This window comes from Saimiri boliviensis, chromosome 17 (assembly GCF_048565385.1).
Source record: "Saimiri boliviensis isolate mSaiBol1 chromosome 17, mSaiBol1.pri, whole genome shotgun sequence".
Taxonomy (NCBI): domain Eukaryota; kingdom Metazoa; phylum Chordata; class Mammalia; order Primates; family Cebidae; genus Saimiri; species Saimiri boliviensis.
Window position 1 is genome coordinate 1,712,310 of NC_133465.1, and position 14,308 is coordinate 1,726,617.

Sequence of the window (14,308 nt, forward strand, 5' to 3'; positions counted from 1 at the left end):
ACCTGTATAAAAGTTCAGGGTGGACTCAAAGCCCAGCAATGTAGATGATATTATTTTATCTTGTATTGTGATATAACATCAGTAAATTATTTATTATGTATTTGCCTGTGGCCACATACGCTCTGTGAGATTATGTGCTTCCAAGAAACTCCTAGGAACTGAGAAATAATGAAAGAGGCTTAAACATCCAATCAAACTTTCTTGAGACAAGGGATCTCATCTTATAATTTTTTCTTTGTATCTTTTACTGCAGATCTGGTTCAATGACTACACCTGAAAGTTACTTAATAGATAGATAGGATCAAAGAAAGGGAGCCTAGACATTCTTTACTTAACCACTTTCATTTAAAACTAAGAAAACTAGAGCCCCGAGAGGACAAATGACTTGCCAGGGTGAACCAGCAAGTGAGTGGCAGACGTTGGGCTGGTATGGAGCTCACCTGACTCTTAAGATCAATGGCTTTCCCCTCTACTTCTCATCGCTGTGAGATGAATGAAACCAGGCATGGTGAAATCAAGATCTTTTATTGACTTGGACCCTCTTTGATGGGCTCATCCAGGCTGACAAAGATTCAGAAGATTTCCTTGTAATTCCTTGTGATGGAAATAGGATAAAGAAAGCGTTCTTGAATGGTTCCTGGAGCTTCTTGGATTTCTCTGGGCCTGCAGTGTTTGCACTGGTCTAGACATTCTCCACCGAACCTCCCAGCAAATATTTGAAGGCCTTGATACAATGCCATACAAATAACGATATCTAAAGCTCTCCCACGTAAACAGCCTGAAGTCCTTAGTCAGTCAGCAGTGATCCTAGGGAAAAAAAAAAACCCTTGGCTCCTAGAAACAGCTTTTAAAAGGAAAACCTCAAAGACAGCCTAAGAAGTAACCCATTTTTGTGGTGGTTAATTTATACCATTCATTGACAGCTGGGAGAGGGGTGTGTGTGTGTGTGTGTGTGTGTGTGTGTGTGTACAGCTTTACAAAGATACAGAAGAAATTCGCTTAGAAAATGTTATTTGTAAAAGTAACTTTTAAACTTTAAAAAATCCTATGCCTCTTGTTCTGTTACAAGTGTTGCAGGTACAACATTTAAATTTTAATAAGGGGTAGGGAAAAGACTTTGGAGTTAGATTAAATGGAGAAAAAAATGCTGTGGAATTTTGACATGATTCATACAGTAAGTTTCTGGTCATTGTCAGAGAAAAAAAGCCAGCACTATCTCCTCACATGTTAGCAATCTGGCAATTGCACTGAAGATTTGTATAGGGAAATGCACATGAAATCTCAGTAACAGTAGTTAAAGCATATGACCAAAGAAGCCACAGCCAGATACCACAGCTTGTCCTCACCCACTGCTGCCAGCCTCCACAGTCTTCATGATTACCTCTGCACCACCTCCCAACCTTGTAAATTAACAATCTTATTTCCTAAAACCTTGTACTTTATCCCCAGTAATCACAGGTTAATCAGATAAACCACCCTGTGGTCATCAGTAAGCAGGTCCTTTAGCAAAAGCAAGTAACAAAATAACCTCAATGTATTATTATTGATAATCATAACAGCTAACATTTATGTTGCTTTAAGATAATACTGTGCATTATCTAACTTAATCTTCACTCAAATTATGAATTTGAGTTTATATTATCTTCATTTTTACCAGTGTAGAACCTAAATTCTAACTAGTACTCTATTCTTGGATAGCACATAAAGGATCATTAGCAATCACTGATAGAATTGGAAAATTGTAAGTCTCTAAAAGATCATATAATCTTAATGTAGTATGTTGCATGTTTATTCTTCTCACAAATATTTAATAGGCAGTAATTCCTAAGCCATAAGTAGGATCATACTACAAAAATATTTGAAACTTTTTTCAGTAATGTATTGAGATATCTTTAAATAAATAAGAATTAGAAAGTATCATCAGCAGTTGAGATTAAAGAAACTTGCCTTTTCTCATTTTGCCTTAATTTTTTACAATGATTATATGTTACCAAGAACTAAAAAAAAGGTATTTCCATTTTTAAAAATTAAAAAGGATTACAGTACTGGTTAGCAGAACACGGACACAAACCCATTGATACAAAAGTTCAGTCTTTCACAGGGAGAGGAACATCACCCACCAGGGCCTGTCGGGGCAGGTGGGGAAGGGGAGGGAGAGCATTAGGACAAATACCTGATGCATGCAGGGCTTCAAACCTAGATGGCAGGTTAACAGGTGCAGCAAACCACCATGGCACATGTATACCTATGTAACAGACCTGCACGTTCTACACATGTATCCCAGAACTTGAAGTTTTAAAAAAAAAATAATTCAGTCATTTACACCAACGTAGAGCTTTACGGTTTGCAAAGCACTTTTGCATGCACATTCTACTTTAACCTTCACGCTAACCCTGTAAGATACCTAACATGATGCCCATTTTCTGGGGAAGGAAACTGAGACTGGGCACAGTGGCTGATGCCTGTAATCCCAGCACTTTGGGAGGCAGAAGCAAGTGGATTGCTTGACCTCAGGAGTTTGAGACCAGAGTAGGGAACATGGTGAAAACCTGCCTATACAAAAGATACAAAAATTAGCCAGGCATGGTGGCTCACGCCTGTAGTCCCAGCTACTTGGGGAGCTGAGGTGAGAGGATCGCTTGAGCTCAGCTCAGGAAGGGGAGATTGCAGTGAGCTGAGATTTCACTATGGCACTCCAGCCTGGGTGACAGAGTAAGACCCTGTCTCAAAAAAAAAAAAAAAAAAAAAAAGAGTGTATAGTGTGTATGACTTAAGGCTATATATATATATGTGTGTGTGTGTGTGTGTGTATATATATGTGTGTGTGTGTATATATATGTGTGTGTATGTGTGTATATATATGTGTGTGTGTGTATATATGTGTGTGTGTATATATATATGTGTGTGTGTGTATGTGTGTGTGTATATATATGTGTGTGTGTATATATATGTGTGTGTGTGTATATATATGTGTGTGTGTGTATATATGTGTGTGTATATATATGTGTGTGTGTATATGTGTGTGTGTATATATATGTGTGTGTGTATATATATATATGTGTGTGTGTGTGCATATGTGTGTGTATATATGTGTGTGTGTGTGTATATGTGTGTGTGTGTGTGTGTATATATATATATACGGTAGAACTTGAACTCAGATCTCTGGACCCCATGTGCTGCACGTATTTCATGACCCTAAGCCCTTCCTTTAATCACTTGTCCACAGATCCTAAATGCTGTGGGGGTTCTGCTCTGTCACTGTACCTATAAGTTTATATGATGAGTTTTCACTTCCAAGATCAACGATTTTGAGGATAGCCACCGTGTAACAGCTGCTTCTCATTACTGGAAAGAACAGAATAATGCCGCTGCTGCTTTTGTCAAAGGATCTCACTCTGTTGCCCGGGCTGCAGTGAAGTGGCATGATCTCTTCTCACTGCAGTCTTAACCTCCCAGGCTCAAGAGATCCTCCTGCTACAGACTCTTGAGTAGCTGGGACTACAAGGGTGCACCACCACACCAGGCTAATTTTTTTTTTTTTAGTAGAGAAAAGGTTCTCACTTGTTGCCCAGGCTGGTCTTGAACCCCTTGGCTCAAGTGATCCACCTGCCTCGGCTTCCCAAAGTGCTGGGATTATAGGCGTGAGCCACCTCACTTGGCCAATAACTCTTCTTAGCTAGACCTTTTGGGGAAGATGGTATGTGCCTCCCAGGCACGAGCATAATGCCCGCTAAGAGGTTCTCTTTTGCTACAGACTTCCTTGAGCCCTGACTGCACACAGAGTCCACGTCATGTAAGAAACTTCCAGAGGTGCAGAACCAGCCAGCCCTGACTACATGTTTCCTATGTGCCAACGCCTTCCATTCTTTTCATCATTAAGTTCCAGCAATAATAGTATCTCAGTTTTCCGATGAGGAAACCGAGCTTTAAAGAAATTAAATCACTAGTGAATGGTCACAGTAAGTTAGGGGTGGAATGGAAATTCCAATCAGCCAGCTGTTCCCATCACCCACATTCTTAACGCTACTTTTGGCTCCCTTTGAGGAGTGTACAGGGGAGAAGTAGGAATCGGTGATCTGTTTTGTCTTTTAAAAGCATATATGCATGCGCGCGTGTGTGTACATCTGTGCAAGCAGGCAAAACAGTACAAAGGAAACAAATAAACTGAATAGCAATTGCCCAAACAGAGGAGGTTGAGAAGCAGGTGATAAACAGGCAAGAAGGCAGACTTTCTTTTTGCTTTGGTAAGTTTTGATTATTTGAATTTATCATAATGTCTATTTGATCTTTTTAAATTATGATAAATACACAGAGTATAACATCTACTGTCTTGACCATTTTTAAATGTACAGTTCAATAGTATTTTAAGCACTTATTGGGCAGCCATCAGCACCATCCGGCTCCATAATCTTCATCTTACAAAACTGAAACTCTGTACCCGTTAAACAGTAACCGACCATCCCTCACCTCCCGGCCCCTGAAAAACACCATTCTACTTTCAGTCTCTATTAATTTGGCTACTCTAGATAGCTCGTGTAAGTGGAATCGTACAGTTCTTGTCTTTGCATGACTGGCTTATTTCAGTAGCATAACCCACTCAAGGTTCATTCCTGTCGAGACATGTGTCAGAATTTGCTTCCTTTTTAAGGCTGAATAATTTTCCATTGTATGTATATGTATGTACATGTATATATACAATGTATATATCTATGTATATAGTGTATATATACTAGATATGTATATCTACAATGGAAAATTATTGTGTCTATTGAGAGATGAATGAATAAACATATATATATATATGTATTATAATCTCTATGTGTGTGTGTGTGTGTGTGTATATATATATATATATATATATATATATATATATATATATGTAAAATCTCTCAATAGACACTTGAAGCCGGATGCAGTGGCTCACGTCTGTAATCCTAACACTTTGGGAGGCTGAGGCAGGCAGATCACTTGAGGTTGGGAGTTCAAGACCAGCCTGGATAACATGATGAAACCTTGTATCTACTAAAAATATGAAAATTAGCCAGGCATGGTGGTGGGCGCCTGTAATCCCAGCTACTCAGGAGGCTGAGGCAGAAGAATTGCTTGAACCTGGGAGACAGAGGTGCAGTGAGCTGAGATCACACCACTGCATCCCAGCCTGGACAATAAGAACAAACTCCATCTCAAAAAAAAAAAAAAAAAAAAAAAAAAAGACACTTGAGTTGCTTCCACCTTATGGCTGGTGTGAATGATTCTGCTATGAACATGGGTGTATAAATATCTCTTCAAGATCCTGCTTTCAGTTCTTTGGGGCTTAGACCCAGAAATAGAATTGCTAGATAACATGGTGATATTGATTAGTTTTATAATTTAAAAGCTAAAAGCCTTTTTAAAAAAGGGAATCCTCACATAGATGACAATAATATTCAATAGCAAGACAAGGAAGACAGTAGTGAAGATGACAGGCTTAAGAGTCACTGCAGCTGTCATGGGCTGTGAGCTTCCTGGGGGCAGAGGCCAGTGTTGCAGCTTTATACCCCACCCCACCACCCCATGCCCAACACATGCCTGCCTTCTTGTAGGTGCTCAATTCTGTTTAAACTCAATCCCATTGCCCTAAAGCAATGACTTCATCAGAGTCGCTAGACAAGTGACAGATCTTCCCAAAGGAAACAAAAGGTCCGCATGGAAGCAGTGCCTTGTGACAATGGAGGACAGGCTGTGACCACCTGCTCACTTGCTGTATGGCCATGGGCCCTTAAATTCTGGGGCCTTGGTCTCCTTGGTTCCGTGGAGATCCTGTTCACCTTACATCGTCACAGAACTATCGTGAAAATCCACTATTCCTTCAACAAATATTGCACGCCTCCTGGTGTAGGGCTAGATTAAACTTGAAATTTAAAACTTTCTTCTTTTTGGTTTTTGGTTTGTTTGTTTGTTTGTTTGTTGTTTTTTGAGACAGAGTCTCCCTCTGTCACCCAGGCTGAAGTGTAGTGGTATGATCTCTGCTCGCTGCAACCTCCGCCTCCTGGATTCAAGCGATTTTTCTGCCTCAGCCTCCCAAAGAGGAGCTGGGACTGCAAGTGCGCACCACCATGCCTGACTAATTTTTTTATATTTTTAGTAGAGATGGGGTTTCATTATATTGGCCAGGCTGGTCTCAAACTCCTGACCTTGTGATCCGCCCACCTCCGCCTCCCAAAGTGCTGGGATTACAGGCATGAGCCACTGCACCTGGCCAAAATTTAAAACTTTCATTCAAAAACCATAGCTTGTATTTTTATGGTTGTATCATTTTGCACAGCATTTTTGCGGTATTTTATTTCGTATTCCTTGATTTGTTCTTCCTGGAAGCACCTTGTCTCATTCCTTTGTTTTTAATGGCAGGGTCCAAAAAGAAAAAAGTATTCAGGGTTCATTAAGAGCTTGGAACATGACTTTCTTCTCGTGGCTTCATAAACCGGATTATCTCCCGTGCCCTACAGGAGAGAACTCCCGGGTCAGGAACTTCTGGGAAACTGTGCATTGCTCTGCTCTCTGAAAAACCTGTCAGCTCTTCTACTCCATAATGGTCATCCCCAGCTGCGGGGGGAAGTTAATGAGGTGTGCAGGACAGCGATGGGAAAAGGTCAGCCTCCACATCACTCCTGACAACCACCGCCAAGTGAGGGCCAGGAAGGGGAACTGGCTATCGGGGAAGAGAGGCGGACCAGAAAGCAATCTCCATGGCATTCGCTGGTGGTTCTGAACATGTGGAAAGAGGCCAAGGTGCAGCCTGTGGACTGTGACGAACATTCTTACTACACCGAGAGGTCTGAGCACAGGCACTGCCTCTATCCAGTGGTGTCTTGGGGGTATTTTTTCTTTATTTTTTGCCTTCCTCGCTCCCTCTCTCTCCCTTTCTCTCTCCCCTCCCCTTCTTACCTTCCTTCTTTTCTGTCTTCATTTTTTTCTTTCCTTCTCTTCTTCCCTTTTATCTTGCTTTCTTTTTTAAAAAAAAAAAAAATTGGCCGGGCGCGGTGGCTCACGCCTGTAATCCCAGCACTTTGGGAGGCCGAGGTGGGTGGATCACGAGGTCAAGAGATCGAGACCAACCTGGTCAACATGGTGAAACCCCGTCTCTACTAAAAATACAAAAATTAGCTGGGCGTGGTGGCGCGTGCCTGTAATCCCAGCTACTAGGGAGGCTGAGGCAGGAGAATTGCTTGAACCCAGGGGGCGGAGGTTGCGGTGAGCCGAGATCGCGCCATTGCACTCCAGCCTGGGTAACAAGAGCGAAACTCCGTCTCAAAAAAAAAAAAAAAAAAAAAATTATTTCTCTTATTTCTTTTCTTCATTATCCCCCTTTTCTTTGCTTCCTTCTTTCCTTTCTCTCTCCTCCTGTATCTCCAGTCAATCTCCCCTTATTATTTTCCAAGTCATAAAAAATTCCTGAGAGGTGTCTATCTGGTCACCTCTAGCCAAGTTTCTTCTTGGCCAAAAATAAAATAGAATTTCGTACTTTTTGACCTTAGAACAGGGGTCCCCAAGGGGGGGTTGCATAAGCTGATGTATGGAGGGGACAGGATGAAAATCTTGGGTCTTATTTTATTTTATTATTATTATTTTTTGAGATGGAGTTTTGCTCTTGTTGCCCAGGCTGGAGTGCAGTGACGAGATCTCAGCTCACCGTAACCTCATCTCCTGAGTTCAAGCGATTCTCCTGCCTCAGCCTCCCGAGTAGCTGGGATTACAGGCATGCACCACCATGCCCAGTTAATTGCATATTTTCAGTAGAGACAGGGTTTCACCATTTTGATCAGTCTGACTTTGAACTCCTGATCTCAGATGATCTGCCTGCCTCGGCCTCCCAAAGTGCTGGGATTCTTACTTCATTTTTGAGTCGGCGTTCCACTCTTTTTGCCAGGTTGAAGTGCAATGGCATAGCGTGCTCTCTACTCACTGCAACCTCTGCCTCCTGGGTTCAAGCCATTCTCCTGCCTCAGCCACCCAAAAAGCTGGGATTACAGGTGTCCACCACCACACCCAGCTAATTTTTTTGTATTTTTAGTAGAAACTTGGTTTCGTCATTTTGGCCAGGCTGATCTCAAACTCCTGACCTCAGGTCATCTGCCTGCCTCAGCCTCCCAAATTACTGGGATTACAGCATGAGCTACCATGCCCAGTCTTATTTTTGTATTTATTATTAACTCCATACTTTGTATTCTTGTGTTAGTCTTATAATGAGCATGAAATATTAGTATGGTAGCACACATAGTAAGTTAATTAATTCATTCATACAAATAATGGAAATAAAATGTTCCAACTCTTTTTTTTTTTTTTTTTTTTTGAGACGGAGTTTCGCTCTTGTTGCCCAGGCTGGAGTGCAATGGCGCGATCTCGGCTCACCGCAACCTCCGCCTCCTGGGTTCAGGCAATTCTCCTGCCTCAGCCTCCTGAGTAGCTGGGATTACAGGCACGCGCCACCATGCCCAGCTGATTTTTTGTATTTTTAGTAGAGACGGGGTTTCACCCTGTTGACCAGGATGGTCTCGATCTCTCGACCTCGTGATCCACCCGCCTCGGCCTCCCAAAGTGCTGGGATTACAGGCTTGAGCCACCGCGCCCGGCCAAACTCTTTTTTTAACTGAGAGGAATAACTTGGGAAAAAACATGTTCACCCAAATGCTTTAAAGAAAAGCCCATTAAAAACTTAGCAACACTTCATTCAACTCATTCCTACTTACAGTCAGTGTCTTTGCAATTCAGAGGGGATTTCTGGGCATGCATAGGGCCTGTTCGGGAGGGTGGGTGGAGTGAACCAACGTCCCAAGAAGTCTGAGCTGATTTCTGGCGACACGTCACTTTTGAAACTCCTTCCTCAGGAAGATCCCTCCCTTAACAGCAGTGCCCCGCACGCTCCTTTTTCACTGTCCCCTGCCCTTTCATTTTTCTCGATCATATATCCTCTTGTGATACACCACAGATTAACTTGCTGTCTGTCCCTGGCGCTTGCTGGCAGGTGAGCTCTGGGAGGACAGGGGCTTTGTTTCATTCGCGGCTGTGTCACCCGTGCCCAGAACAGGACCTCACACAGACGCATACTTGAACGAACAAACCAACTGCTGCAGAGGTCCGAATTAGAAACCCAAATGAGGCTTGAGAACTCTGATAGAAACAGAATTTTCTAATTCTGGTGAAATTAGAATCCTACTGTATTTTCTCTCTTCTCTTCTTGATCATTAGTTTTCTGAAGGCTAATTTCACAGCAACTGTGATGCTTAATTACGTGGAGTTAAGACACTTCCTAACTCCCTGGCCAGACTGAACTCCTTGAGAATAGAAATTGTATCTGTAACATCTTGAAATCTCCGGTATTTTGCATATAGTAAATTCTGAATGGATGTTTATTGAATGAATAAATTAATAAATGGGCCTTGGACATGCAGAAAGGTAGACACAGAACAGAGAAAAATATGTTAGTAAGGAGCGCTTACAGAACACCTGCTGCATACAGTGCACTGTTCTAAGCACCCCTGAGCAACAGAGAAGGCTTAGAAAGTTTATTTCCTGGCCAGGTGCGGTGGCTCACACCTGTAATTCCAGCACTTTGGGAGGCCAAGGCAAGTGGATCACTTGGGGTCAGGAATGCGAGACCAGCTTGACCAACAAAGTGAAACCTCATCTCTACCAAAAACACAAAAATGAGCCGGGCATGTTAGTGGGAGCCTGTAATCCCAGCTACTCCAGAGGCTGAGGCAGGAGAATCACTTGAACCCGGGAGGCAGAGGTTGCTGTGAGCTGAGATCCTGCTACTGCACACCTGCCTGGGCAAGAATGAGATCCCATCTCAAAAAATCATAATAATAAAGTTTATTTCCTGTGCTTTAGGGATTTATAATCCACTTAGGAAAGATAAAACATTCATGTAATGCCTCAAGAACAGCTGTAAGTGGTTTTTTACTTCCAACACACACAAAACAATAGGTTAAAGTATGATAAAGTTCATCAGCTTGTCTGCCAGTACGGTCAGTATTGGAATGACTCTGCCCCATCACCATCTTAGCTCCTAGTGCTAAGGATCTGAGATTGATAAGAATTCAACCTTGCCCTTGAGGAATTTCTGGTCTAAACACGCGATGAGGTCATTTCCACAACCCGGGCAAAGAGCTAGTATAGAAATCAGCACGGGGGGCACTGGGAACAGAAAGGAAGAATGCAAAACCCGATGTTTCTCAACCTCAACCCCATGGACGTTTTTTTTTTAATTTTATTTTTTAAAATATAGACGGGGTCTCACTGTGTTGCCCAGACTGGTCTCGAACTCCTGGGCTCAAGAGCTCCTCCCGCCTAAGCCTCCCAAAGTGCTAGGATTACAGGCATGAGCCAGCTCACCCGGCCCCATGGATGTTTTAGACCAGATAATTCTTTGTTGTGGGAGGCTGCCCTGTGCACTGCGGGATATTTAGCGACAGCCTTGGCCTCTCCCCACTGGACGCCAGTAGCACCCCCTCAGCCATGACAACGAAAATCATCTCTAGACGTTAGGACCCACTACATAATTTGTGAGGACCAGTGCACAAAGGAAAGTGGGGGACCCTTTGTTCACAAAGCAGAGGAAAAGTGCCATTGAAGATACTCGGATAGAAAGTATTTTCATTCCCTAGGGACAGGAACACTAGCAGCGTAAGTGAAAACCCTTGTAGGTATCTGGTGACCCCACTCTGTAACTCTGTACACACAGGCGATCCGCCAGCTGCCGTGTCCCCGCTCTGACCAGCCACTGGGCCATGCATCTGTCCTTCCGAAGCCATGGAAGTCAAACCAGGGAAGCCTTCCCACAGCTTGCTGCTCCAATCCATGGCAGATGGACAACCCCCAAGGGCATTACAACCATGGCACGAGGATACCCTTGGTCCAGAGGTGGGTGAAAAGCTTGCCCCCCATGTAGCCTATTGCCTAATGCTTCATGGCACTGCCAGCCTGGGTCAGGAATGGCTACTGCCATGCCCCACTCTGAGATGCCATGCAGCAAAAGCACCTTATGTCAACCTCTCCATACCCACATGAAGACCCCCTAAGGACACAGAGGGCAGTGGTGGTTGCTGAGTGGGAAGGGAGAGCCAGGCCAGGCCAGGAGCACCAGTGGGTGGAGAGCTGGCACCTGAAACCCATGCCAGAAAGGCAAGGAGGCAGTGGGGGAGGGGGACCACATGAACAAAGACGCTAAGCCCCCGGCATACGTGCTGCTGTCCCATCAGGCTTCATCTACAAAACAGAAAGTCAAAGATGACACTATTAAGAATTTCAAGATGGCAGCCAGGCACGGTCGCTCACACCTGTAATCCCACTTTGGGAGGCCAAGGCTGGTGGATCATCAAGAGACTGAGACCATCCTGGCCAAGGTGGTGAAACCCTGTCTCTACTAAAAATACAAAAATTAGCTGGGTGTGGTGGCGCCTGTGGTCCCAGGTACTCAGGAGGCTGAGGCAGAATTGCTTGAACCTGAGAGGCAGAGGTTGCAGTGAGCCGAGATCATGTCACTGCACCCCAACCTGGCAATAGTGTGAGACTCGGTCTCCAAAAAAAAAAAAAAAAATTTCAAGATGGCAACTACAATGCATTAAACCCCAAGCACATTCATGAAGCTGGCCCTACCAGACATTACCAAAGCCCCCCTAGGAGTCAAAACCATGCCCAGGTGAGAACCACTAGGGTCACGTGGGGTTTCTCAAAGGACTTGAGCCTCTCAGCTGATCTCAGAAGGGATAGGCAGGGGGTTAGGGGGGAATGATTGGAAGGAAAAGAGCTAATCGGGAAAGCTGCCGGCAGCTTATGAATTTTCAACCACATTTTCAGGGAAGTTGCAAAGTCTGGTTTGGCTGGAAGGAGCTCTTCCAGGTGGAGGAAGTGGCAGGTGAACAGGTAGAGGAATGGAAATTAGCAAGGTGCTACAGGGGCTAGTAGGGAGGATGGTGTGGCAGGGGAAGTGTGGGGAGAGGCTGAATAACAGAAGGGTCTTTTAACCTTATATAGATTCTATCTGAACCTGCCTGTTGCCCCATGGTGGCTTCTGGTGGACTTCTGGGCCTCCCCTGCACGTGGTGTGTGCTGTGACTCACTCCTCCTAAGGCCCTGCTGCGTGAAAGCTGAGGGACACCCATCGGCAACTTTGAAGAGGCTCCTTCCGTGGAGACCCTCATCTCTGCCCTGCCCCACAACACCGTCACTCGCCTCCTGTGGGCAGAGGCTCCCTGGAGGGTCTCCATCAATGAACCCACTGGGACCCCTTCTCTCTAAGTGTGTCACCTTGGGCAATCATCATCAAATAAGAGTCACTGAGAGCATATTGACAGCCTCTCTTCTCATCGCTTTGTGTAGGTATCGGCCATTTGCTCTTTACGGCCTCCCTGTTAGGTGACTGCTACCTCTATCCCCATTTTAAAGGTGGGAATGGTGAGCCCCAGAGAGGTTTGGTAAATTGCACTTATACAGTTAGTGAGTTCTGAGTCCAAAATCTGAATCCTGGCAATTTGGCTCCAGAGTCTTCATATTGAGCCATTTCACTCAGCTTTGCAAGATGGACGCAATAAGGAGCGGGGCACGGTGGCTTCAAGGCCTGTCATCCCAGAACTTCGGGAGGCCGAGGCAGGCAGATCGCTTGAGGTCAGAAGTTCGAGACCAGCCTGGCCAACATGGTGCAACCCTGTCTGTACAAAAAATACAAAAATTAGCAGGGCGTGGTGGCACATGCCTGTAATCCCAGCTACTCGGGAGCCTGAGGCACAAGAATTGCTTGAACCCAAGAGGCGGAGATTGCAGTGCGACGAGATCATGTCACTGCACTCCAGCCTGGGTGACAGGGTAAGGTCCATCCCAAAACAAAAACGAAAACAAAAACAGTAACCTCAGATAATTTTAAGGATCAGATGAGATTACAGTGTAAATCTTCGCACAGTGATACAGTGATGTAGGTACACAATAGTCGCTACTATTGTTGTTGTTACAAGCATTCCTTAAAAAAAATTAAATAATGGCTCATACCCCATTGAAAACTTTGAGATGCCTCATTGCCTAAGGGGAGAGGATGAGACCCCCGGGCCCTGCATTCAACGTTTGCTCATGACCAGCCCTGTCCTTTTTTGTTTTTTCTTTTTTCTTTTTAGAAAGAAGGAGAAAGAAAAAGGGGGAGAGAGAACAGGATTCTTGCTCTATTGCCCAGGCTGGAATGCAACCTTAAAAAGGTATTAATAAGTCGGGCACGGTGGCTCAAGCCTGTAATCCCAGCACTTTGGGAGGCCGAGGCGGGTGGATCACGAGGTCGAGAGATCGAGACCATCCTGGTCAACATGGTGAAACCCCGTCTCTACTAAAAATACAAAAAATTAGCTGGGCATGGTGGCACGTGCCTGTAATCCCAGCTACTCAGGAGGCTGAGGCAGGAGAATTGCCTGAACCCAGGAGGCGGAGGTTGCGGTGAGCCGAGATCGCGCCATTGCACTCCAGCCTGGGTAACGAGAGCGAAACTCCGTCTCAAAAAAAAAAAAAAAAAAAAAAAAAAAAAAGGTATTAATAACCTCTTTTATGTCAATAATTGTACTTAACAGAGACAGGGAGGAATAAGGGAAGAAAATAACAAACAGCCAACAGCCAACCAATATTTCACTTAGGTCTGTGAGATGCTATGCAAATACTGAAGAGGAATTTACTTCCAATTATGCAGTCACTTTCAGAATAGGTGTAATATGATACTGAGAAAAATGTATGTTCTGTAGACCTGGGGTGGAGAATTCTATCAGTATTCACTGAGTTTACTTATTCCAGGTCTAAATTCAAATCATAGATGTCCCTATTAATTTTCTATCTGATTGATCCATCGAATATTAACAATACGATATCAAAATCTCCCACTATTATTGTGCGGGAGTCCAAATCTCTTTATAAGTCAATACGAACTTGTCTTATGTATCTGGGCACTCCTATATTGGGTACATATATATTTATGAACATTAACTCCTGTTGTTGCGTGATCCTTTTACCATTATATGTCCTTCTTTGTTTCTTTCGGTCTTTGTTACTGTTAAAGTCTACTTTGTCAGAGACAAAACTGACAACTTCCTCCATCCCTTTATGTTGAGTCTTTGTGTATCGTTGTGAGTTAGCTCCGGATGCAACGTACCAATAGAGTTTAACTTTTTATTCAATTTGCCTGTCTGTGTCTTTAATTGGGGCATTGAATCCATTTAAATTTAGGATTAATATTAATATTTGTGAGTTCAATATTGTAACTTAATGCTAGCTGGCTATTTTGCCCATTTGCTGATGTAAA

At 43.8% G+C, this 14,308-nt stretch overlaps 2 long non-coding RNA genes across 2 annotated transcripts in view; one reads left to right on the forward strand and one right to left on the reverse strand.

Moving 5' to 3' along the window:
* The window catches only part of LOC120366757 (uncharacterized), a 38,102-nt gene extending 25,726 nt beyond the window's left edge, over positions 1-12,376 (forward strand). The window contains exons 4-5 of the long non-coding RNA XR_005581324.2: positions 10,724-10,902; positions 12,016-12,376. This is a non-coding gene — a long non-coding RNA (uncharacterized LOC120366757). The remainder of the gene's footprint in view (positions 1-10,723; positions 10,903-12,015) is intronic.
* Positions 1-14,308, reverse strand: part of LOC141581770 (uncharacterized) — a 34,749-nt gene that overhangs the window by 10,926 nt on the left and 9,515 nt on the right. The gene's annotated exons all lie outside the window — the stretch shown is intronic.